The sequence below is a fragment of the Martes martes genome (genome assembly GCF_963455335.1).
Source record: "Martes martes genome assembly, chromosome: 10".
In the NCBI taxonomy this organism is placed as follows: domain Eukaryota; kingdom Metazoa; phylum Chordata; class Mammalia; order Carnivora; family Mustelidae; genus Martes; species Martes martes.
Genome location: NC_137898.1, coordinates 100,400,267 through 100,425,763, shown reverse-complemented (window position 1 = coordinate 100,425,763; position 25,497 = coordinate 100,400,267). Strand labels below are relative to the sequence as shown.

The following is a 25,497-nucleotide window of genomic DNA, read 5'->3' as shown; positions in this document are numbered from 1 at the left end:
TTTGGTCAAGTTCAGGTGCAAGCCCCGACCAGGCAGGAGGGGTAGTATAACCGTAGCATCATAACCTTTGGGGCAAACTCTTCCCCCTGGAGGGTTTCTGAAACACCTGGGTTCCTGTTTCTCAGAATCAAATCTTACTTTCCAAGGCAATCTATCAGGAAGTCAGAAGCCGCAGGCCCACCTGGGTTGTTCCAGCAGCAGGGCGGCCCTTTCCAGCCCCACCCAGAGCCCAGGGCGCTTTTCCTTCCTGAAAGGGAGGCAGAAAGAAAATGCTGCTTCGATGGTTCTGGAACTTGCTTCCCTGAGGAATTTCTAGCTGGGAAGGCAGCTTTGAAGCATTTTCCTCCCCATTTCACGCTGCTGGGCCCCCCACCGGGTGGTGATTGGCTGCTCGGCCCATCTTGCAGGAGCCCTGCTAAGTGACATGATCTCAGTGCCTGCGCTCAGAGAAGCAGGTCCACTGCAGCAACCCCGGCCTCCTGCGCCCCTCTCATGGGAGCTTTCTAGCACGTAGCTCCGCCACAGACTCCCAGCCAAAATCACCAGAGTCTCCCAGGGGTCCTCGAAGCTCTGCACCCACCCAAACCCTCTAGCCCACCGGCTTTCAACAGCCAGCCAGTGGCAAGACGACCATGGCTCCTCCTCCCCTTTCCCTCACGGTCCTCCAGGCCATGGCCAGGCTGCTCCCAGAAAGGAGCCAGCCTGGACTGGGGTGAGAAGCCTTCCCTCTGCTGCTTGGTACAGAGCATGCATGGCATAGAGGGACAGCAGCCGGAGCACTGTAGACGCCAAGCTTCATCTCGGATGCTCGGGGACCTGAGACTCCTCCCCAGGGAGGGAGGCCAGGTAGGTTAATCCCGGGGGGGTGGCTGGGTGGCATTTGTGGCCCAGCGTTCAAGTGGCCAAGCTTTGGAATTGGACACAAGGGTTCACGTGCAAGTGTTCTGCAGTTAACCTCTCCGAGCCTCAGTTTACCTATCTCTAAAATGGAAATAATAATGCTTAATAGCACCTGCCTCACCAAATGAGGATTTCATGAGATCATGAAGGTTCGGCAATTAGCAGATGCGTGACAAAACAGTAAAGCACTTCATAAATTATGGCTGTCATTATTCTTCAGTGGACTTGTCCCTGCTGCAGAACATATATCAAAAAGAAACTCAAAAATAAAGAAACAGCTTATAAACAGCCGTCAAGGAACGTAGGTGTTCATTCAGAATGTGTATTGTGAGACCCTACTGTGCTTGGGCATAGGATGTGGCCCTGTCTCGAGAGCTCACAGAGGGGAGGGGGCCAATGGTTGTCGTGGGTAGAATACAGGCTGAGAAGTGGTGCCCTGGGGGGCATTTGGAACATTTAACCTAGCCTGGTGACTGGGAAGGGTTCTTGGGGGAAGGGATACCAGAACTGTCTTAGAAAACGAGGTAAGGAAGCCAGGAGGGATGGATGGAGTAAGGGGGGAAAGGTTGCATGTCACAGGAAGGAGGGGGGGAGCCAACACTCTGGCCCAGGAGGGTCAGTGTACTTAGCACACTGGGCTGGGGTGGGGGCACCGGGTGGGGCCAGACTGTGAAGGACCTGGTGTGCAGGCCCGGACTTGGGACTTTATCCAGAGTGCCGGTACACAGTAGGTAGTTGATAAATATTTACTGTCACTGGAGAAAAGATAATGCTAAGCCTCTGAAGGATTTTAAGCTAGGGATCCACGTGGTAAGCCATCAATTCGGAAAGCTCTCTCTGGGTGGCAGGGGGAGAGGCTGGCTAGGAGGAGACCCAAGTCTAGGAGGGAGCTGACAGGATGGGTGCAGGGGCGTGGGGAGCAGGGCACACGGGACCAAAAGAACCAGCACTAGAGAGGGGCGTGGTGGGATAAGGGTCAGACAGGACAGCTCTAGAACACAGCTGTGGAGACGCAGAAAAACAATCACTTGGTAAAGAGAAAGCCAGCAGCTACACGTCGGGGGCCAGGAGGAGAGGGGGTTGTGTAGGGGTGGGGAGTAGGCACACGGGAAAGATGGATTTGCTCGCCCAGAATGTCTGGAAGAGAGGGACCACTGAAGGAAATGAAAACCAGGACAGAAATGATTCCCTGTGCCATCAACTTTGAAGTCCCTTCGGACCATCCTTCATGCACCGGGCAGTTACCCTGGGCCAGGCTCTGTGCAGGGACGGGGCAAGCAGAGAGGAAAGGTCTCACCCCTGTTCACCAGGCCCGCCCAGGGCAGGAATGTCAACAGAGCAGTATCGCCGTTCTCATCCGTGGTACAGGAGAGTCTCAAACCTGTGACAGGTCTCACCAGCGTTTGGGCCAAAGACGCAGCTGGAAGCTCTGTGTTTTGCTGATGACTGTGGTGAGGCTTTCACTGGAGCATTCCACCACCCCAGAGGAAAGCGCCCAAAGAGCAAATTCTGCGGGTTAAAACCCTCCTTGGCGTCCCCACATGGCTAGACATGCCGTGAGAATGGAGGTTATAATGGGGAGGGGGTGGGGGGGGGCACAGGCCGTAAACGCTCTACGCAGGTACAAAGTAGCACACCTCATGTCTGAACTCAGCTTAATCCCAAAGTCGGAAGTCCCAGACACTACCTAGTCACTGGTGTTCACCACAGCTCTTTGTGAATTTTTTTAAAGGGGGTCTACAGGTGCATATGATGACGCCTTTCCTCGGCACTCGAAGTCCTGTGTGGAAACGCTGCCAAAGGTCACGGCCCTCCTCCCCTCCCCACTCTGGGGGGCGGCCCCTCTCACTCCCCTGTGCCTCCTTGGCCTGTGTCCCTTCCCTCTGCTACAGAGTGGGGCAGGGTGTGTAGGACACCCAGGACAGCCAAGCTGTTGTTTGGAGGTTCATTTATTTTAATGACAGTTAAATCCCATTCCCCTCTGCAAGCCATCAATATTTCAGGACTATTGCTCATCCCAGGGCGGCAGAGATGGCCCCCCCCGTGTCGCAATGTGGCTTCCAGTTAAAAGTTCACCACAGAAAATTTGATGCCTAATAAATTGGAGCCTTCCCTGCTTTAAATCATTTTTAAACCATGACTGCCGCACAAAATATAATTATTACAAACTTGTCATTTGTAACAGATAAATCTCATTAAAACAATTCCATGCTCGAAGGGCAGGTGGGAGGGGGAGGGGCGGGGGTGGTGGTGGCAAAGGCAGGCAGAGGGGGTTGAAGGAGCGGGAGGCTAAGGAAAGCTTGGAAAGGGCAGGGGGATGCTCTTAATTACAGATTGATTATTTCTGGTGATTGAGCACAGAATATAATCAACTCAACATTTCCAGACCGGAGCAGAAAGGTTGGGGACAGGCCAGGTGACAGGGACTGAGGTATCTTCCCGATCTCTATCCTGAGCCGAGCAGCTGGCTGAGGGGTGGGCGGTGGGTGGGTCAGAGGGGCACGGGGTGGCACCAGGCCTCCCCCATCAGACTTCTGGCCAGCCCCAGGCCCAGGGCTGCTGCAGCGTTTGCTAGGGGTTGTAGAGCTATCTGCTTCACCCACAGTAAAAAGGGACTGCGATATTGTTGGAGCTGTGGCCAATTATCAGGGAAACAGGATGTAGGGCTTGAAATCAAAGGGTTCACATCTCAGCTCTGACCCCTGGGAGCCAGTACCTAGGGGGATCAATTCACCCAAAGTCCCTAAGCCTCAGTTTCCCAGTGAAATGAGCTTAGTCTTGCCCTCTTGGCGCTGCGGGGCTGGGCTAAGGATCACCTAAGACGAGGTTAATTACCTTCCCTGGCATAGAACACACCCTGGAAAATCTAAATTTCCTGACAAAGACCGAGATGTGGAAAGAAGCTGCCAGGTAGCTGCCAGAAGTGACAGGCACGGTGTGGGGAGTCCTGGGGGGGTCCTTCTCCGAGGTGGGGGTGGGGACGGAGTCTAGCCCCGCTGGAAACCACAGTGCGGAGGCTACAAGGTCTCTGGGCTGGGGCACCTGGGTGGCTCAGTCATTAAGCATCTGCCTTCGGCTCAGATCATGATCCCAGGGTCCTGGGATCGAGCCCCACATCAGGATCCCTGCTCGGCAGGAAGCCTGCTTCCCCCTCTCCCACTCCCCCTGCTTGTGTTCCCTCTCTCGCTATGTCTCTCCCTGTCAAATAAATAAATCAAATCTTTAAAAAAAAAAAAAAAAGTTGCTGGGCTGGAGTCAGTGCAGGGCTCTAGTGTGTTTATGGGGTTGGGGCTTCTCTTTGCCTACTGCTGCCCGCTGGGATTGTTTACCCCTCCTCCACGGTGCTCCGGGAACCTCCCCTAGGTACCTGCTTGCCGCCAAGGACAGCTGCCTGGGAGACGGGCCAGAAAAGCCACAGCGGCTTCCCTGAGCTTGTCCTCAGCTCCACACCGGCGAAGCAAGCGCCTTGAGCTCTTCCCCTTCCTCATCCCAGCGCCTCTGTCCCCCAAGCCCTGCTTCTGCAGTGGGCTTCAGTACAGCCCAGAGTACCCCCCTTGCTTCCCAGACTTCAGCCCCTCACCTCCGGGCTCTGCTCAGCTCAGGCCTTGGGGATCTGAACCGGGAACTGCCCTCTCCCTCCTGGCTCTGAGGAACCCTCCTGGGGAGGAGTTCTAGGCTCCTGCATCATGGTGGGAACTGGAAAGAATATGGGTGGTGTCTTCATCCATTCCGGCCGCCACAACGTGCCACAGACATTCCTGTCTCACTGTCCCAGAGGCTGAGAAGTCTAAGTTTCAGATGCCAGCAACCTTGGTTCTTGGCAAGGGCTCTCTCTCTGGCTCACAGAGCACGACCTTCTTGCTGTATCTGAACATCGTGGATGCCAAGACAGAGCTGGGGTCTCTCTTCCTCTTCTCCTGAGGGCACTAATCTCGTGTTGGGGGCTCCATCCTCATGAGCTCAGGTAAACTCAGTCACCTCCCCCAGGCCCCACCTCCTAATACTTTCACACTGGGCATGAGGGCCTCCACATATAAATTTGGAAAGGGAAAAACATTCAGCCCATCGTAGGTGGTCTCAGTCCTGGCAGGTTCAGGGGGGCAGGAGAACCCCAATCCCACAAGGCCATTGCCTTCATATCTCCAGGCCTTGACACAGTCAATCCCCTGACAAGGCAGGACCCCCCCAACCTCTGGTTCTTCACGAGCCTACAAAACACAGGCAGGCAGCCTGCAGGCACGCATGTGAGCACAGGTATGCACACACCTGCATTGTCCTGTATCCCCCAGAAGCCTCCCAAGGGCAGGTACTCCCCGTCTCCAACCTTCATCCTGTCTACACATGGTTAGACCAAGACCAGCCTATGGGGACAAAGATCCTCCCAGATTCCCTGGGACCAGACCTTTCCCAGCATACTGGGTCTGAATGCCACTTCCAGCCGTGTGGCCTTGAGCAGGTCACTTAACCTGTCTGGGGCTCGGCTTCTACTTCTGTGGATTGGAGATGACAGTAACAGCTCTTCTGCTTACTCAGGGGGGACAAAGGATAGGCGAGGTGGTGTTACTACGATTGTGTTCATCATACACCTTATCACGGACTGGCCTGGGGTCATAGGGCAAGCAGAAGTGGAAACATGCCGTCCTCCTGATGGGAGCTCCTCAGTCTTCCCCGGGGACTGGAAGAAAAGGTGTCCAGGCTACACCTACCCCAAGGGTCTCTGCCTTCGTCATGCATTCCACAAGCACGTCTCCGTGATTGGCTGGCCAGCCCGGACCCCCGTAGGCTGTACGGGTTCAGCCAAGAGCCCAAACGCGGAGGCAGGAGCGCATGGAAGGGGCACCTGTGTGCCTGTTGGTGGGACTGTAGGAGGCTACGTGGGCAGAGGCCTCCGTGGCTCCAAATAGCTCTGCAGCACAGCGGTGGCCAGGACCAACCAGTATGTGCGGTCGGGGTGGGCTGCTGCCTGAGGGTTGCCAGGGAAACCATGGCTGCAGGGGCCCCCAGCCACTCGCCTCCTTGCCATGGAGACAGGGAGCCGGAGGCAGCAAGGGGAATGGAACAGGTGGCCCCCGCCATGGGCTTGGAGAAACCGCAGCAGCTCCCACACCTGTCACCGGGGGAGGGGGCAGCCTTGGGATCAATTTTCCGATTGCAAAACCATGTTCAAATGTCAATTCCTTCTCTCCTGCTCGTGGGCTTTCTCGCTCCCCATCTCGTCAGTCTATCCCTGTCCTCTCTCCTGTTCCTGGCTTGCATTTCATGTTAGCATGATGCTGATCTTAGAAGAATGAAATTTGGCAGCCTTCGAGTGCCTAATATGACCTCATCCTGTCTGGTGTTTTCAGAGAAGGATGCCTCCTGAAAGGCGGGGGAAGCGTGGGGGTGGGGCGCACAGGGTGGCATGCTGGGAAACCAAGCTGGGGTGCTTGTAGGCTCTCTAGATTTTAATGGGCCTCCTGCCCACACAGGGCTTGGGAGGTCTGGGGCTTTTCTCCTCAGTCAGACCCTTGGAGCCCAGCTTATTTCCATCTCTAAGGAAGATCAGGAGTTTGGGCCAACTCTGGCAGTTTCCAGAAAACTCTTCAAACTTCTCCCGTAGCAACAGCACATGGGTTCCCTCCCAGGTCTTCTGGTTAAAAACTGGGCTAGGAGGGCTCTGTTGAGGTCATCCCATCCAGCTCTGGTCTCCCCCACAGTGTCCAGGACAAATGGCTGCCCCCTCCAGGGCCACCAGCCCTCTCTTTTTGCAATGTAAGCTCCCATCTGGAGGCATGGGCTCACCAGAGAGAGAGAGAGGCCCCGGCATCTCCTTAAAATGAACACTCAGGCTTGCACAGGAAGAGGGACCCTTCCAGCTTCTCCCCATCTCTACCCTTTACATGGGTTTTTCCCATTTTCTCATTAACTCTGTTAATCAAGCCATGTTAGCTTTTGTTTGTTTATCATGATCCACTGACTATTTCTCCAGGTAAGCTGACAATGGAGAACTATGACTCCTAGAAGTCACCGACTTACAGGGAAGAGTTCCTCTCATCCGCTCCTCAGGTCCTGATCTCTCAGCTGCCCCCATACCCAGCCCCCCCCCCCGCCATCTTCAGCACAGCCCTGGCCCCCCAGTTGGGTTCTCCATCACACTAGCATCCGCACCCCTTCCCCCTCCTGCTCTGGGTACCAGGTTGTTGGCCTGCACACCCTGCCCACTGGCCCCACTCCACCCCACCCTGGCCATCTGTCCATCTGTGGGGCTTGCTGACTTGTCTCTGCCTGTCTGATGTTCAAGCCGTCAGCTGTGACAATCATATCTGATCATTAATAATGCAATAATGGAACAGTGACTGGAGAGACACTTGGATAATCAGCTAGCACAGGCTCATTAGTGGCACAGAACAATCACAGCGATGTAATAACAGATCCCAGGAAATTTCAATTAAACCTGGAACTTTGTTAGGGTTTCATTTTATTTTCAGCACGACGAAGGACAGCGTAATTGCAATCAACTAAAGCCAATGCAAATCTCCAAAAGAGACCCCTTCCCCGGGGTATGCCAGGGAATTAAGTCTTGCTCTTCCTCAGCTCCTGCCCATCTTAATTCTGAACCATTTAATGAACTCCTCCTCTGCCCCGAAGAATGTTCCAACTTCAGTCCCTCGCTTCTCTTAACAACAGGATCATTCTGGCTTCTGGCTGGAGTGATAAAGAAGATGATGCTAGGAATTAGCATTCATCGAGTGCTCAGCATATGCTGGGCGTTATGCTAAGCCCTTTACACGGATTATCTCATTTAAAACTCACTACAGTGTATAAAGGTACTCATTAATATTGTCACCACTGGACCTATGAGGTCACTGAGTCTCAAAGTTAAGAGAATCTCTGGGGAGCACATCTTGCAAATATCAGTGGTGTTACCCGACGTCCAAGCCAGAGCCACACAGGTCCAAAGCCCACAACTGCTTGCTCATTCCTTCTCTCCCCACCACCTCCGCCCTACTTCCTCCTTCTCTCTCTCTTTTCTCCCTGAATGCATTAGGTATTGGGGAGCCTAGAAAATTCAGAAGAAGGATGGGGTAACCCAAGTACTGTACCGCCCAACATGTGGGGTCCTTGGCCTCTAGTCTAGAGTGGACAGCTGGGGAGATTTTTAAAGAACCATCTCTGTGAATGCTGCCTACATCAAACCACCCAACCAGAATCTCTGGGCACGGCATCCAGGCATCTATATTTTTCCAAAGCTCCTTCAATCATTCTAAAGCCCACTGTGCTAAAAACCTCACCCAGTGCTTCACCTGGCTGGGGTAGACACGGGTATGGGCCACTGGCCCAGCCCTGCACCCCATGGGTCTGAGAGGGAAAGTGAGTTGGAATAAGGTTCCTTCTGAGAGGGTGCGTGATGACTCCCCTTCTATGACTTCAACTCTGGCTTCTGTTTCCTCCTCCCGGACAGGAAGGGTTGGCCGGGACGGTCCTTAAGACACCTGCTTGCTCCGGCAGCCTTCAGAGATTTCCCAGAATGGGCAATGCCTTATCTTAAGTTCAAGTATTGCCATGGGCTTGTAGGGGAGATAACTCAGGGCCAGGAGCACCTTTTCAGCACCCCTTAAGTCATTATTTCTCTAAAGTCAAATCTCGTTATTTCATACTTACCCTTAAATTGATTCACTTTTACTTAAATGTTTTTTAACACTAGATTTTACCTCATTATTATATATGGGAAGCCATATCCCCTGCCACAAATCAAAGGTAACCATAAAATTTTTACCATTTAATTACTCTATATCATCAGGGGTGTGTGGAACACTGCGTCTAAGCTCCGTTCTGCAAGCGTGATCCTGACAGCTAACCAGCTCCAGAGGGACTGCAGATCCACTCCGTTCCCCTCCTATAGGAAAAGAGCCCTGCGGGAGGGTCTACATCTTGAAGGAGGGAACTTTTTGTCTCACTGTTTGAGAGTCTTGTCCTTCCAGTGGGACTCAATTCTAAATCTACAGCATGGCCCTTCTCTGAACCTCAGTATTGACACCTGCAAAATGGGTGTCATGAGACACAAGACACAACTTGTGGGCTTTGTGGTGGTGGGAGCTCACTTTCTCCTCCTCTCTCAGCTCAGCAGATTAGGGGCAGAAGGGACTCATAGAGAGAAGAGAAGTCAGATGATTGTGCAGTGAGTGGAGGCACTTTTGAAAGGTCCTTGAACTTCAAAGTAGCAACTTTCCAAACTCCTGGGAGACAACTTTTCAGCCACAAATGGCGATCCAGAGGTCTGGGGATAGAGACCACTCAGACCCATCAGGCCTCCTGTCCTCATCTGCAACACTTGTTACAGACTTCTTACTAAGCCTCAGCTCCGCACTCACTGCAAGGACTATGACCCAGCCCTCCCGACCTAGAGCTCCATTCCCCAGGGGCAGCTGTGTAACAATGATGGGTGTAGGGGCTATCTCTGGTGATCGCAGGGAAGGAAAGGAGTCACTCAGCACATGGTCCGTCCACAAGTTCTTGTGTCCGAACGCCTCCACCTGAGCAGAGCCAACACCTGCCCTGTGTGGAATGAGCGTCCCTGGTCTTGTCTGCTTGGGGTCCCCTTGTGAGTGGGACCTTGCCTAGGGGTTAAGAGCGCAGGCTCTGGGGCTGGCTCAATTTAGGATTTGTGTCACTCCTGGAAAAGTATTAACCTTTCTCAGCTTCAGGTTCCTTGTTTGCAAAACAGGGACACTCTACAGATTATGTGACAAGATGCCTGCAAATCGCTCAGCAGACAGCATGACACAGCCCTCCAGAAACATTCCTTGTAGTTGTTATTGTACTTTCTAACAGAAATTCTAGTTTTGGAATGGGACGGACCTGGATTGAAAGGCTGGATCTATAGCTTGCTGTCCATACGACTTTGAGCTTGAGTTCCCATCCATAAAGAGAAGCAATTACAGTGGCTTTTCAGGCAAGGCGACAAACACAAGGTCCCCAAGGCTGCCCACCTCCTTCTGCTGCCTGGTGCTGAGAGGAGGCCACGTGCCCAGCCAGCATGGGACAAGTCTAGACAAAAGGCTCAAGGTTCACCTGTGTGCCCCCCATCTCCATCTACTCTATCCCAACCCAGACCAAGGTAGCCCTTCAGAGGTGCTGTTCCTTTTTTGAGGTTCACTTTCATTACCACCCGGAGCCCCATGTCACTGAGAGGACAGACCCATCCTCCACTGCCAGATCAAGGCCGGCCACCCAGTGTAGACAACACTGTCACTGACCACGACAAGGGCCGCGTGCAGTCCAGGGAGGAGGAGGCCACCACCCCAGATCAGATCAAGGTGCAGGGCTGCAGGAGAGGGAAGGAGAAGGAAAGAGAAAAACTTCCCCCCTCTCCTTCTCTCAACCCCCACTGCCTCCCCACTCATTTAAACCCTCAGTAGCTCCTCGAAACTCTTCAAGGGGATGCTGTGGCAGAGGGGCACCCCGGAACTCTTGCAGAAGACAGGTGTTTGAATTCTGTTTCTGCCTTTGCCAGGTGAACTTGGACGTCCCTGCTCAGAGCTGGGGAGGGTAGAGCTCTCCTCCAACCATCACCATGAGCCGTAAATGAGAAATTTCCAGAAATGCATCTTCTCTTCTTCCCCCCACCTCTCCTCCTTTGAACCCACAGCTTTTCAGAAGGTACGAGATCTTCACTTCCTCTTCCTTCCCACCTCTGAGCCCCTCTGTCTGTTTCCCAGGCCAGGACACCCTCGGCACTACCCACCTGGTGAAACAGAAACCATATTTTCCAGACTCATGAGCTCCTGAAACATTAGGACACTGACAGTGTCATTAATCATTCGTCCTCTGGGTACAGACCAAGGCAGACCAAAAGACCCCTTTCTCAACCACTGGAGATGCTCCCTGCCCCACCAACACTTACAGCAGAGTGCAAGAACAAAGATACGATACCTCAGAAGGGCACACAGCACTGCCCAGTGCTCCTGAGCCAGGAGAAGCCCTCTCTGGACCCCAAGGAGCCCCATCCCTCTCGCCTGGCATTTCTGGCCATAAGCCACCAGCCTACAGTCCACTCTGTGGCATCCCACAGTCCGTACAAACAAGAGCTCAAGTGCAGTGAAAAGCCCTCCGGGGATCACCTGTAGAAACAGGGTGGAGACTGTTGGGGACAGGAAGAGGAATTTATTTATTTGTTCTCTGTGCTTTGAGTTCGCATTTAAATTGTCCTTCTGTAGATAAAGGCATCTCTCCAGCCGCTCAGCCCAGATCACGGCAGCTAATCTGCATCCGGCATATCAAAATAGCCTCCAAAGCAGATGGAGACCCAGAGCACACCAGGGAAGCAGAACCGGTTCTAGCGCTGAACGTGGGGATTTAAATAGAGTCACGTGAAGCCTTTTTGGGATTTTTCTGGGACGAGAGGGGGTAAGGACGGGAGACTGGGATTGCCAAAACCGGGAAGATGCTGGGAGGAGGGGGGCAGAAGTTAAAGAAGAAAAACGAAAATTCATGCTGGCACTTGCCCTGTAATTTTCTTCCCACCCTTGAATGGGAGCAACCTCCCAGGAGGTCAAGGTGTTCCTGTGTCTGCAGTGTTCAGATGGGAGCAAGGGAGGTGGGGGCTTTGCGTGTTGCCCTGACACAATGTGGTGCTGGAGAAGGCATGGCTCTGGGGCCAGACCTGCTTAGGTTCTGCCCATGCAAACTTTGGATAAACTAAACTGCTCCATGAGCTTCAGCTTCCTGGTCTATAAACTGGGATTATGATGTTTATCTTTTAGGATTTCGACAAGGCTTAAGAGAAGGAATGGGTATCTAGGTTTTCCCCCAAGTTCATAGGTTGACATGGGCATTGGGAGGTGGGCCTTTGGGAGGCGTTAGGTCAGGAGGGTGGAGCCCTCTGGAATAGGAGTAGTGTTTTTATAAGAGAGACCCCAGAGAGCTCTCTAGCCCCTTCCACCACATGAGAACACATTGAGAAGGGCTTCCTGGCGTCTATGAACTAGGACGTGGGCTCTCACCAGACACTGAATCTGCCGGCACCTTGATTTTGGATTTCCCAGCTTCCAGAACCGTGAGAAGTAATTGTTGTTAAAGCCCTCGAGCTAATCCAGAAGCTCAATCCCAGATTCTGCCTTAGGGAAGGGTGTGTAGGGGACGCGACAGAACTCTGCCCAGAAAGGAGAGGTTCCATTTGGGTCCTCACAGTCTTGACCCAAACTTCAGTCTCTTCTCAGAGCCAGCCTCCCCACATCCTGGGAGCTGTGCTGTGCTTTCAAGCTGACAAACGGACACTTACTTCCAGATTCAGGGTCTGCTAGAGTGAAGGGGCCATGTCCGTTTTGCTCACTGCTATATCCGCAGCGCCATGTATAGCACCTGGTACATGGGAGACCCTCAGTAAACACGGGCTGCTGGAATGATGGAGTGAGTGAGTGATTCTGGAAGAGGAAGAGAGAAGACTCTGACCATAACCAGCGACAAAACTTGGAATACGGCAAATGAGTCTTTCAGGGCATTGTGGGACCTTCCCCAAATGCTCCCAACCGGCAGCTGCCCCTGCCCAGTCCCAGCCCGTGGTCTGTCTGACTCCCTGGCTTGGGGGTCACTCAGACATGAACACCAGCCAACATGCCCTGTCTTGGGCTATCTCCTCTGTGTTGATACAATCATCTGGTTTTGAGGGGGGACGTCTGTGTTCCTCCTGGAATGGGAACTCCTTAGGGCAGGGATAGTCTTGGGAAGCTCTAGTCTTGGGTGCCGGGCACAAGGCCTGGCAGGTTTTCAGGCAGGGCCAGCAGGAAAATGGCAGAGAGGGTGGGTGGGGGCCAGGTGCTGCACCGGGGCAGGGGCGAGGGGGCAGGGTTCTGGCAGTCTTGGGAAGGGCCTGAAGCCCAGCTCCCACTGCAGCCACAGCACGGCCCATCTCCGGCTTCCCCTTCCTGCCTGCTCTACCCACATCCAGCGTCCGGCCCCATGCCTCGCTGTGCTCCCCGCAGCAGCCTGCCCTCGAAGCCGGCCTGGCCTCCCACTCACATGTTCATCCGTGGCCAGTCCCTGGGGGCTGCCAGGACTTAATCAACTGCCGAACGGCTAAGGCTGCCTTTGTTCCCAGCAGTTCAGCGGAGGAAATCGATACCGTTAATGGAGGAAAATCTGGGTTGTGATGTTGAGACTGGGGATGGGCCCTGTGGCCCTGAGAGTGCCCACCTGCTGGGGAGGGAGGGACTGAGCCCCACAGGGAAGCAAGAGAGCAGTAGGGCCTGCGGGCTCCCGGACTGGGTTGGGAGAGCAGAGTGACGGCCTAAGAAGGCACGGAAATGTTCGGGGGAGAAGCTGAGTCCCAGCAAGCAAGCGAGCAGCACAGGTTGAGGTGTGCTGGGGAAGGGAGGGGGCAGGATGGGGCTGGTTGGCGGCAAGAAGCCAGAAGGAGCAACTGGGAGGACACTGGCCTTCAACAGCCCGGGGACAGGAGCGTGAGGATGCCAGCCAGCCCAGCGAGCAGGACCGTGTGGCATCTGCAGATTCCTCCCTGCTGAGGATCACGGAAGCCGGCGAGGAGGCTGAAACTGGAACGGCCGCAGTGGTGTGATGGGATCAACTGGGGAAAAAAGACCTGAGCCCCACCACGCGGTGGCCCTGAGCGGGGATGGGGAGGGGGAGCACCTCGAACCACCATGCGGTCCTGTCTCACTCATCCCGTCCGTGCCTGCTCGCCTGTCCCCACGCCCACTGCCTCACGCAGTCACTGTCAAGGGCCCCCACCCCGTGAAAGGCCCAGGGCGCGGACTCCATCAATGTCTGCACCAGCACCCACCGGCTCTGTTCTGCCAGGCACCGAGCTCCTGTGTCCTGCTCCCTCCGCCCCGGCACTCAGCACAGGGGTGATGGTGACCAGGCCTGCAAGCAGCTCTGTGTTTCCACTTCAAGCCCAGCGGCGCCTGTCGTCTCAGCCAGCCTCCATCCCACCTGGCCATCTGGGGGGGCACCTGCCGCTCCGGGCTCCCAGGAGGCCAGCACCAGGCAGGCCACTTGGCACTCCAGCCTCGCTGTGGGCTTAGGGCTGCTCAGCGCGCACTGGTCTTCTGGTTCCCGGGCCAGACCCGGAGTGCACGTCAAGGAGGGAGCCTATCATTGCTGCGCAGACACATGGGGAAGGACTGCCCCTGCCCCTGCACCGGGCCCTAACTTCGTACTCCTCCCAGATTGTGGGCCTCCTCACTCAAAAGGTGCAGGTAGTAACATGTACCTGGCTACCTCACGGGACTCAGCAGAGCCCTCGAGTGGGGAAAGAGGGGTGCAAATACTGTGTCGAGTTCTGGACAGATGCAGTCCTGAATGCCACGGGTACACGCGTCCTATGGCTCCTTCTCCAGCCACACTATACAGGAGCTCTTCCCTAGCTGCGAGAATGACCCTGAACTCAGTGGGAGGCACCATCGGACCCTGAAGGTGTTTCTGGGCCAGGGTACGGGGCAGGACAGGATCAGAGTGAAGTTAGGGAAGGAAACATCACAAACATACACAGAAATCATGAACTTGCTCTGTGCCTTGCCCCTCCCTCACCCCCACAGCAGTACCTAAGGATGGCGTTTCACCGTTCCAACTTAGAAAAACTGATGCTCTTCCCAATGATCCCCCGGGATTGCAGATACCCGAGGCCTTGGTGGGAGGTTTGGGACCCAGCCAAGGCGGTGGGAGGTGTGCTCGGTGTCCCTGGCCCCGGGAAGTACAAGGAGGCAGCAGGTTATAAGAAGAGAGCTCCTGTGCTTGACAGAGAGCAGGGTCCCTCTGCTCCTCAGTGGCCCTCAGACAACAGGGCCGACTCCCCCCTCCATCCCCCTACCAATCCCAGCCAAGAGCGGCAAGATGGAGTCCCCCCTGGCGCTTTGCAGACTGGCCAGCTCTCACACCTGGGAGGGGCATGAGAGCTCAGTGCTCCCCACATCCTGACGCAGCACCAGAGAACAAGTCTGGGTGTGTGAACCTTCTCCATCCTGCATTGTTTCCTCCCCTTTCCATGCAGCTCGGCCCCTGGCTGACGCAGGAACCACTGCCCCCTTTCGGGGGAGGGGAGGAGGCAGGTGTTCCGAGGCCTGGAGCCAGTGAGCTGTTCTCAGAGGGGGCAGGGCAGGGTCTGACGTTGCTGTTGTCTGGGAAGGACGCCAGCCCAGGGGGTTCATGCCAATGGGACTGACTGGAGGCAAGTCTTAGCAGGACTTTTTGCTGAACACTGCCGAAAATCAGCCTCAGCCTTGTCCCCTGCTCTGACCCAGGAAAAAACTCCCCTGGGGTTCCTAGCCAAGGCCTGCCACCTCTCTGGGGACCCGGATCCAGGGCCAAACAATGATCAGGAGGCAGCAGCTCTCTCTGGCACGCTCACATCTGACATCCCCTTGGTGGTCACGGCCACCTCCGTGGCCTCCACCCAGCCTCACCCCCGGGCTTCTAAGCTCCGTGACCATGGCCAAAGCCCCAGAATCTGCTTTGCCACTCAGCAATGAGAGAGCAGAAGGGTTTCTGAAGGTGCTCGTTTTCCCATGTTTAACCACAGGAATCAAGATGGGTCCGTGGCAAAAGTGGGCATGTTAAGTGTGGAACAAGAGCCACGTGAGAGCTGGAAGGACCTTTAGAGTCATTCATTGCACAACCCCGATTTCATGGACCAGAGGGGCACACATACCTGAGAGTGCACAGCTGGTGGGGACGGAGCCCATCCTGGAGGAAGTCCAACCTGCCCCCAGCCTCCCCCCCACTCGAGGCCCCTCTTGCTGCCTGTCCCTCAGGGTCCTGGGATGGGATCTCAAGGTGCTGAGTGGTCAGGGATGCTTCCTGGAAACGTGCCTCTCAAAGGAGTGGAGGAGACCCTTGGGGACAGGTGACAGTGGCAGGACCAGAGAGGGGCCAGCTGGAACTACTGCAGCTCTGACCCAGTGGCCCAGGCGATCCTCCTGTGAGCTGTGATGTCACAGGGGAAGCACCAGCCCTGAGTCGGGAGATGAATCTGCTACATGGAGCTCCGTGACTTTGTAGCAGCTGGAAATGAAATCTCTCCAAGCCTCTGTGCTCTTCTGGAAAATGGGCGTGCTCTACCTCCTTCTCAGATTCATCGAGAGGGTAAAAAGCCACTCATATTTAGAGTGTGCAGCAAAATATCTGGTTCATAATAGGTACCCACCACTGCTGGCCTTTCCTCTTTGCACCCCCCTTTCCCTCCGTGGACCTTGTTTCCTGAAAGGTGAAAGGGAGAATTTCCAGTGACTCGCTGGAGTCGGCACAAGCGTTCTGCCGAACAGCCCATTGCCGTGCGCCCCCACCGGGCGCTCTGACTCCGACACAAAACGGAATTTCAGTCCCCGGTTACACGTGCCCTGTGAAGATAGCATTCATAGGTTTTCAGGAACAGTTCTGATTTATGCCTATTCGTCATCCAAACTGTGACATTTTTAGAATGAAAGTGTTGCCAGGACAACAGGTATAAACTGGGAAGGGCCCTGGGAATCCTAGGAATACTCTGGGTCTCTACCCTCTGGGTCGGAAGCCTATGCCACACCCCTGCCTGGGACACTCATGACTCTGGGTCCCGGCTCTGAAGTCTCCTGACCTTCACAACTCCCCGCTGCCCTGTCATCAGCCACTTGTGTCTCTGCCTCTCCCACACCCCATGAGCAACTTAGGCATAGGTATCCTGTCCCTGACACTGCTTGGCATATAGTATGTGCTCAGTAAACACAGAGGGCAAGGAAGAATGGAGGAATGCCACAGTGAGGACAGGGAAACCAGGCAGCGAGGAGGGGGTTAATGTAGCCTCTGCCGGAACAGCTGGGAGAAGTCAGCTTAGCAGTAAAGAAGAGAGCTATTGTTTCCTACCAAGCAAGCCAGAGCAGGCTTCTGCGCTCTCCCATCCACCCCCAACGCAGGCATCTCTGAGCATGGCACCTGGTGGCTGGCCAGGGAGCTGACATCTTTGTGCCCGCAGGTGACAGACCTAGAGGACAGCCGGTGTTTTGTTGAAAGGCTCTCAGAGTTGGAAAGTCTCTGCATGCAGAAGAGGGAAGGCAATTCCGAACCCGGAAAGGACCACGCCCTCCCTCTCCAGGCAGGGCCCGCCCCAGCCAAAGCGTCCAGAGTGGGTCTCCCGTGCACCCTAGCAGGCGGCCTGGTGCTGTCACTTGTCAATTGACAATGGAGAAGGATGTTTCTCTATTTTCCAGCTCAGATGAGCTTTTGAAGACGCTGTCTGGCTGTGATATAAATCCATTGAGAAAGCCCTGGAGGGAGCCCCTTGCAAAGCCCTAAATTGGACACTAAAAACAGATAAAAGCCAATGGTTTAAAGGCTTTGTGTGAGCTCCATTTGGGGGAAAGAATGAAAACAGGGATTTCGTTTGTCCTCTCTCACCAATACACTTCAGGCAGGTGGGGCCTGAGATTTCTAAATCCTTCGTGTCCCCGTTGCATAGATCCGAGTGGCCATAGAGCCAATGCTGGAGAGAGGGGTCCCAGAGCTAAGAGAGCCTCCAGGACCTGCTCCTCTGACCTCTCCGCCACGGCCACCCGCAACCCTGCCGGCCAGACGCAGGGCTCAGCACTTGAACAACCGAATGCAGGAATCCCAGGGCTGAGCCAGGTCCAGGCACGCAGTATTTCCCTAGGGTGAGCCGGTCAAGTCTGAACCTGCCCCTTCTGCAACCCCAGGCCCTGGCTTCCCAGGGCCCAGTCACACAAAGGCATGTCAAGCAACAAGGCGTTACAGCCTGCCTGGACATCAACTGCTCCCACACTTCCAGCCTTCTCGGCCGCTACCCTGCAGCCAGCAGACCTGGAATGCAGCAAGGTGGAAAGGCCAAAATGAGAACTCCGGGTGGGTTTTGGCCCATCGCGTAATGCACAGTGCCGGCCTGAGGGACTGGCGCACGTGTCATCCTGCAACCCTTCTTTGGGGTAAATCATGAAAAGTGTGGCTCTTCGGGTCAAGAATATAGGCCATCACTTTTGCAAAATATTCCCATGGAGGGCAGAGGGACAGTGCTAATCTAATTCTAATTTAGTCGTTCTTAACTCACATATTAGAATGCTCCCCGGGATGCATTTTAAAATCCCAACATCGGGGTCACACCCTAGACCCATGTAGTCACAAATTCCGGGGTAAGACACAGGTATCAACAGTTTCAAAGCTCCTAGATGATTTCAGTGCATGGTCGAAGCGGGCAACCCCTGTTCTATTGGGCTAGATCTATTAATGACTGTGTGGAGACTGGGGTCAGTGGTTTCTGTATTTCTCAAGACTCTTGTCACTCCTGTCTTTACCCCCACCATTTAATTCAGACCTGAAGTGGAGGGAGGGGCCTGGAGGGATGCCCAGTGATGAAGGTTAAGAATGACACTGTTTCGGGGCGCTGGGTGGCTCAATGGGTTAAAGCCTCTGCCTTCAGCTCGGGTAATGATCCCGGGGTCCTGGGATGGAGCCCCGTGTAGGGTTCTCTGCTCGGCAGGGAGCCTGCTTCCTCCTCTCTCTCTGCCTGCCTCTCTGCCTACTTGTGATCTCTGTCTGTCAAATAAATAAATAAAATCTTTTTAAAAAGAATGCTACCGTTTCTTTCCCCCAGTTACGGTCAACTTGACCTCAATATAGTCTGCATTAGGATTTGCAGAATATGAAAACAGACCGCTGGGTCTGGGATCATGTCAGACATGGGAGGGATTTTGGAAATCATGTATGTCAACCATCCCTCCAGTTTTACAGGCGAGGACACCAAGGAGAGTGGGGATGTGGCCTATTAGTGTCACTGAGCACTTGTCTGAGTCCTGGGCTCTGTCCTTTATGTGGTAACACCAATCTTGGGGCTTCTGTCTCCGTGGGGTTTCCAGTTCTGCTAGTGAATGGTGGGGGCCTGGGACGGCAAAGCCTTTTGGCCTCTGGCAACCTCTCCATGAATACATCCCCCAAGACAGAGGAAAAGGGGAGTTGTCATAGCACCAGGTTCAACAGACGTGTTCTTAAAACTCGGATTCTGGAATACCCACACATCACAGGCTCCTCTCCAGGACTTGGTGGCCGTAGTTTCTGCATTGAGCCTCCATGTCCGTCTGCAGGTGGGTTTTCTCTTGAAGATTTCCATCCTCCAGGGATTCAGCACTTGGGGGCGGCAATGGCATTTTGTTTCTTTCTTTCTTTCTTTTAAGATTTTATTTATTTATTTGAGAGAAAGGCAGAGAGAGAGAGAGAGAGAGAGAGAGAAGGAGCAGGTGGGAGGGGCAGAGGGAGAGGGAGAAGCAGGCTCCCTGTGGAGCAGAGACCCTGACTCCAGGCTCCATTCCAGGACCTGCGAGATCACAACCTGAGCCGAAGACAGATGCTTAAGCAACTGAGCCACCCAGGTGCTCCTGCAATGGCATTTTCATGGTCCCACATGTTCTTAGCTTGTACAGATCCTTGGGTACTCGTGTGTCCATCACTGTATTTGACTTTCCCTCTGGGGGCTAGGGGGCGGCGGGCTGATTCAGTCCCCATTCTACGGATAGTGAAGCCGATGCCCGGACACTGGGACGCATCATTAGCAGAGCAGGACTTGCTCCAAATCCCCTGCTCTTTTTCACAACCCCACAGTTGTTGCTGTTTTCATGTTTTAATGTCAACCTGAGCCAAGCATGATTAGGTAGGTAAGGTCTGACGGCAGTTTAAAAAAAAAAAAAAAAATTCTACAAAGCCAAAGAGAAATGGTTCAGGAATTACATTAACATTAATAATCGAGAGCTGACTGCCTGTACATTTAAACATTTCCAGACCTAGCTCTTACCCAAGGCTGGGAACAAGGGCATAGTCCCCATCACATGCCCTTACACAAGGATGTGGTTGTGGCCGGGTGGGGGGGGGGGCTCCTTTTTAACAGTCCAAGAGAGGGGCTGCGCTTCCCAGGTGGTGGTGGGGTTTCAGGGGGCAGGCTGCAGGCTGACTGCAGGCAGGAAAGCTTGTTTTTGAATTGTAGATTGCCTGGTGTGATTGGAAAGTCAGAAGTGTAGCCAGGCCCCCTGCAGACCTATTTATGTAGAACTGGTCTCCTCTTTGAGGCTGAATAAACATCAGAGACTGCCCAGCCTATTGTCAAAGCAGGTGCCAACTTCAAACCAAAGCTGAACATTTGGGGAACGCTGGAACCCTGAACGGCCCCCACCCCCGCCCCGGGTGTGCTCAGGATTTCCTTCTCCGGCTTCCCGTCTGCAACCAGCCACATGAAACTTTTAGCACCTGCCTCCTCTCGGCTCCTGTTAAGTTCAGTCCCTTCTTTTCCTCCACCACTTCCGTTTCATCTCTAAATGATCTAATATTAATGTTCTCGTCATTACAGTGTTCAGAGGAAAAGAACAGGTTTTGTCCACAGAGAGAGGGAGTTGAGAAATTAATATAATATTTGTTCAGGATTGATTTCAAGCTGTAATCCCTGCTGCCAGAGAGACCCATCTGTTTAAAACTATCAGACACTAATTACCCAGAGCTCAAACACAATAGCAGGATTGAGGAGCGATGTCCTGATACTCCCACACACACTTGCAATTTAGCATTGTTATTTATTAAGGGAAAAAAAAATCTCTCCGTGAAGACGGATCCCCCATACACTTGACTGGCAGAGGTTCCCAGAGGACTGAGCACAGAAGGGAAGAAGCCCGTGGAATTTCTTGATCAAAGACTGCCAGCAATCACATTCATCAGGCTAAAAAGGCCAAATCCGTTCCACACTCTTGTCCTCTCGCCTCTCCAACTCAGTCGGACTCCCCACAGAACCAAGTCTTTGGTGAGAGTTAATAAAGATACCTTCATCCTCTGGGTAAACCAGGGTTGACCGCTGATTCATCTTCGAACATGTTCTTTCATCCTCCTGAGTAATCACGCGCCAAGTGCCACAAAGTCTGTTTCTACCACTTTCCTCACATGTGACCCTGCTTCTCCATTTTCAAGACTAACACCCAAGTTCTTGGACTGTAGTCCAAGTCTCAGGTACCCAACTCCTGTCTCCATCTCCTTCCAATTAATCTATGGTAGGCTCCTTTGTTACCTGAGTGGGAGAACAGTGGGGGGGATGGGGAGGAGGGATAGGAGGAGGAGGAGGATGGAGAGGAGGAGGGGGAGGACAGAGAGGAGGCAAAGGAGAATAGGGAGGAGGAGGAGTAGAATGGAGAGGAGGAGAGGGTGAAGGGAGAGGAGCAGGAAGCGGACAAAGAGGAGGAGAACTAGGAGGAGGGGAGAAAGGGTAAGGAGGAGGGAGAGGGAGGAGAGGAAGGAGGAGGGAGAGGACAGGGAGGAGGGAGAAGAGGAGGAGGAAGAAGAGGAGGAGAGACGCAGAAATTGGCAGTAATGTAGCTAATTAAGTCATTCACCTGTTCAAAAACCCTCAGTGGCCCCCCTGGGCCACCAAATAATTGGATATTTAACACCCTCCGAGCTCTGGCCTCAAGGCATTTCCAGCTTTCCTTCTTCCTACTCTTTTCATTCCGTGAACATGTAATATGAAGTGGACCGTTCTAGTCCCCAGACTCACGGGAGACGTTCTTGTGTCTTCCCCTCTGTTAAGTTCATTCTTACTCTACGAAAGGCCCGACCCTGCTCCCTATGCCCCTTCCTTCTCCAAGCCCTCCTGTCTCCCACAGCCAGATCTCTCTCCTTTCTCCTCTGCGTCAGGGTCGGGTTTTATTGGGGCCGGGCTTTACCGCACCTACAATTTGCCTAACATATGTATGTGTATCCCTATTAGACTGCTCCTAGTAGACTGAACCCCTTGAGTTGATGATCAATATTCACGGAACTCCTTCTGGACCGGCCCCTGAGCAAGGCACGGGGAAATAACCGTACATGGAACGACTCCGTTCTGTTATGAAGAGTACAGTGTGCAGAGACGGCAGTTAAGTCACCCACGGATGTCACACACCACCACTGGGAGGAGCTCTGGGTCCTAACCAGGCGATGTAGCAGCTGGGGTTGGGGAGTGTCTCCATGCAAAGGCAATGTTTAAGTAGGTAAGGATTAACAAGGCAAAGAAAGAAAAACCCTTTTGTTTCTGTTTTTTATCTGGAAGAAACAAGTTGTATCCGGCCTTTTCAGAGATCATACACAGGCTCCCATAAGCTCCCACTGGAAGTGGAGTACTGGAAACCCAGGAGGGAGGCCAACACCGGAGCTCAGATGTGAGGTCACAATGACCTAAATTTGGCTGGGGAGGAGGGGTCGAGTTGAAGAGATACTGAGGAAGAAGAATCACCAGAACTTCATTTCCAGTTGGCTATTGGTGGAAGAAGAGGACAAAAGTCCAGGTTTCTGGATTCTGGGTGGATGGCAGGGCCCGCAACCAGGAGATGCTATCTCGGGAGCCAGAACACACTGGCAGTGGGTCAGAAAAGGAGCCCCGTTTTGGATGTACCGAGTCTGATGTTCTGCAGATGTTAGGACACTTGAAGCATTTCCATAGGGTCTGCCTCTGAAACCCCTTTCTGGAGGCATAATTGACATATAATAAACCACACATACTCAAAACGGAGTTTGGTAAGTTTTGACACAGACCTACACCTGTGAAACGATCCCTACAATCAACAGTGAATATACCCACCACTCTAAAAGTTTCCTCGTGCCCGCTGTAACCCTTCCTCCCTATCCCTCCCCACCTCTCCTCCCAGGCAACCACTGATCTGTTTTCTGCCACTATAGGTTACTCTGTGTTTTCTTTCCTTTTCTTTTTTTCCCCCAAGATTTGATTTATTCATTTGTCAGAGAGAGAGAGAGAGACAGAGAGAGCATAAGCAGGGGGAGGAGCAGAAGCAGAGGGAGAAGAGGCTCCCCACTGAGCAACGAGCCCGGTGTGGGTCTCGATCCATCAGGACATGAGCTGAAGGCAGCTGCTTAACCGACTGAGCCACCCAGGCACCGTCCAGCTGGAGTTGGACGTAAATGAGAGCATACAGTACACACCGTACACACTCTTTCATTGTGTGGCTTCTTTCATTCGGCATGATTATTTTGAGACTCTCCACGTTGTTCCGTGTTTCATTAATTCATCCTTTTGTATCAATGAATAGTATTCCATCGATCGGATATGCCGCAACCTGTGTATCTGTTCACTTACTGATGGGCATCTGGATTGTTTCCAGTTTGGAACTATTACAAACGGAGCTGCTGTAAACATTCGTCTACAAATCCTTCACCTGATGAAAAACTACCTATTTCCCTTTCTCTTGAGCAAATACTAGGAGTGAAATGATGAGCCCATACGTATGGCTGTTATCCCGCCATGTAATTCTGGCAAGAACCACCCGAGTTTATGTGGGCTCCACCGACGAAGGGCAGTGTCTCCCGTAAGACTGCCCCCACGTCAGATGCCAGCCACAAGTTTGGGGAATCCCCAGGCCACCTGTCCTTCTGACCAACTGGCTGCAAATTCAGATATTCTTACAACTTCTGCAGCTTTGATCATTCACCAGCCGACCTCACAGAACACTAGAAAGCATGATAGTCACAAATTTATGAGAAAGGATGCAGATCAGGACCAGCCAATGAAGAGACATATGGGTGGCGGGGTGTCTGGGTGTCTGGGAGGGTCCAGAATGCAGAGCTTGCAGCCCCTTCCTGTCTGGAATCCAGACACACTGCCCTCCTAGCACATGGATGTGTTCACCAACCAGGAGGCTTCACTGAGCACTAGCGCCTGTAATTTTTATTGGGGTTTCATAGCGTAGAAAGGGATGATTGAATCCTTGGCCATGTGACTGACTCAATCTCCAAACCTCTTCCTCTGTCTGGAGGACATCCTTTCCAAGTCACACAGCTCCAAGCCCAACCCTCTAGTGACAAGAGCCAGCCTCCATCCTGAGTCATCTTTTTAGCATACACTCAGGTGCGGTCCCAGGGCCGGCTGTGAATAACAAATGGATCCCTTTCAAGGGTTTATAAGCTCCCTCCCAGGAACCAAGAATAAAGATCCGTCAAACTCTCAAACTCTTTGCGTACAACAATGGTGTTCCATAGTCAATAAATCTTTGTTAAATGTATTAATGACTAAATTAATAAATGAAAACCTCCAAAAAATGAATGACCAAGAATAACTCTTTTTAGTTGCATACAAATGAAGACCATCTCCAACTAATTAAGCAAAATGTTGGCTTGCAGAGTGGAAAATAACTAAGAGTGTTCAAAGAACGAAATGCTGCAGGTATCCGACCACCCAGAGCCAGAATCAAGAACGGGGCCGTCAGAAATCTGCCTCTCTCCATCCAGATCTCATTTCCATTTATCTATTCCAGCAGCAGAAAGGCTTTCTGTCCCCTTGTGACAGGGAAGACAGCCTTCAAATGCCCTGATTCATAGCCTTTTCTTTTGCTTTGGCAATCTCTTAGCACGAATATGTAAGTTTGAGGAAAGAACTCTAATGGGCCCTATTTGAGTCACGTGCTCAATTTCTCGGTCTGAACAGGGTCCCAAGGGAGGAGGTGACTGTCCAGGCGGAGGTCACTTTTCTATCCCCGTGGCCTGCTGTGGTGATTGACACACCAGTGAGAACCGTGGGGACTGGTGGGTCCCCCAAGGGAGAGATTGCAAACAGATACACATCAGATTCATATTACGTGTTATGCCTATGTTTTAAAGTCTAGAAAGTGCTTCTAATATTATTTCACATAATCCTCACTGTGGTTCGGTGAAGTAGGATTGCATTTCACAGATAAGGGCATGAGGTTTGGTGAGGTTTAAGTTCAACTGGAAAATCAAGCGGCTGTTCAGGCCTACTGATTCCCCAGCCCCTCAGCACCGATGCCAGCGGCGGGGGAGGAGGGGTGGTTGACCACCAACCCTCCCAGGACACCTCCCATAACCTCGAGGGCTCCCTCTTGAACTCCTCAGTGATGAGCCTGCCTGATATGAAATGTGGAGGAAAGCCGAAGAACAAATGGGAAATGCCCAGCCTGCAGCCTGAATTCTGCGATGTAGCTAAGGGCATGCTTTCTAACTCCTCTGACAAGGAAATCCTGGATTCTCTTTGGCAGTAGGCTCTGTTTTCACCTGGCGAGGGTGGTCCAGCAGGACCTTGTGTGCTCTTTCCAGGAGCAGAGGCATTGAACTCACCAGGGTCTGTTCCAGCTCTAACCTTTGAAGCTGGGATGGAAACCAAGCTCATTTCTGGCTCTTGATCTGCAGAGAATAGAGAGAGAGCTGCATCGCTATTCCTTTGGGAAGCTGGCCCTGCCTCCACGGTCATCAGCAAACTGTGTAGTAAGTCCACGTCAGGACCTATGACTCCCCTGGGGGACTATCAAATTAAGACCCTTCAATCGGAGGGCCTAATGCTATTGATTAAAGAGCAGACGCCAAAATGTGGATTCCCCTGGCCGTTGGCCGGACAGATTTATGTTCTCCCTGCCTCTAAATCTTGAGCTAGTAAACACCTGGCACCCCTAGGAACTCAGGACTCAGACAATAAGCAGAGCCCTCTCCCCTTTTCCTGGAACATTTCTGTGTCAGCCTCAGTGAGGGGCTGTCTGTGTGGCCTGGTGTCCCACGACCTTATAAACAGCAGCAAATGTCACATGCAAGGGACCCCACTCAACTGAAAGAATTCACACTATATTTCATAATCTCCCAGTCTTTGCAGCTTTGGTG

The 25,497-nt window shown here is 53.0% G+C and overlaps 1 long non-coding RNA gene across 1 annotated transcript; it reads left to right on the top strand.

The window, feature by feature from the left end:
- Positions 1–246: 246 nt before the first annotated feature.
- On the top strand, positions 247–11,598 carry LOC308351477. Its single transcript, XR_013967583.1, has 3 exons — positions 247–846; positions 10,394–10,539; positions 11,097–11,598. It is a non-coding gene; the product is annotated as an uncharacterized lncRNA (long non-coding RNA).
- The last annotated feature ends 13,899 nt before the right edge of the window (positions 11,599–25,497 follow it).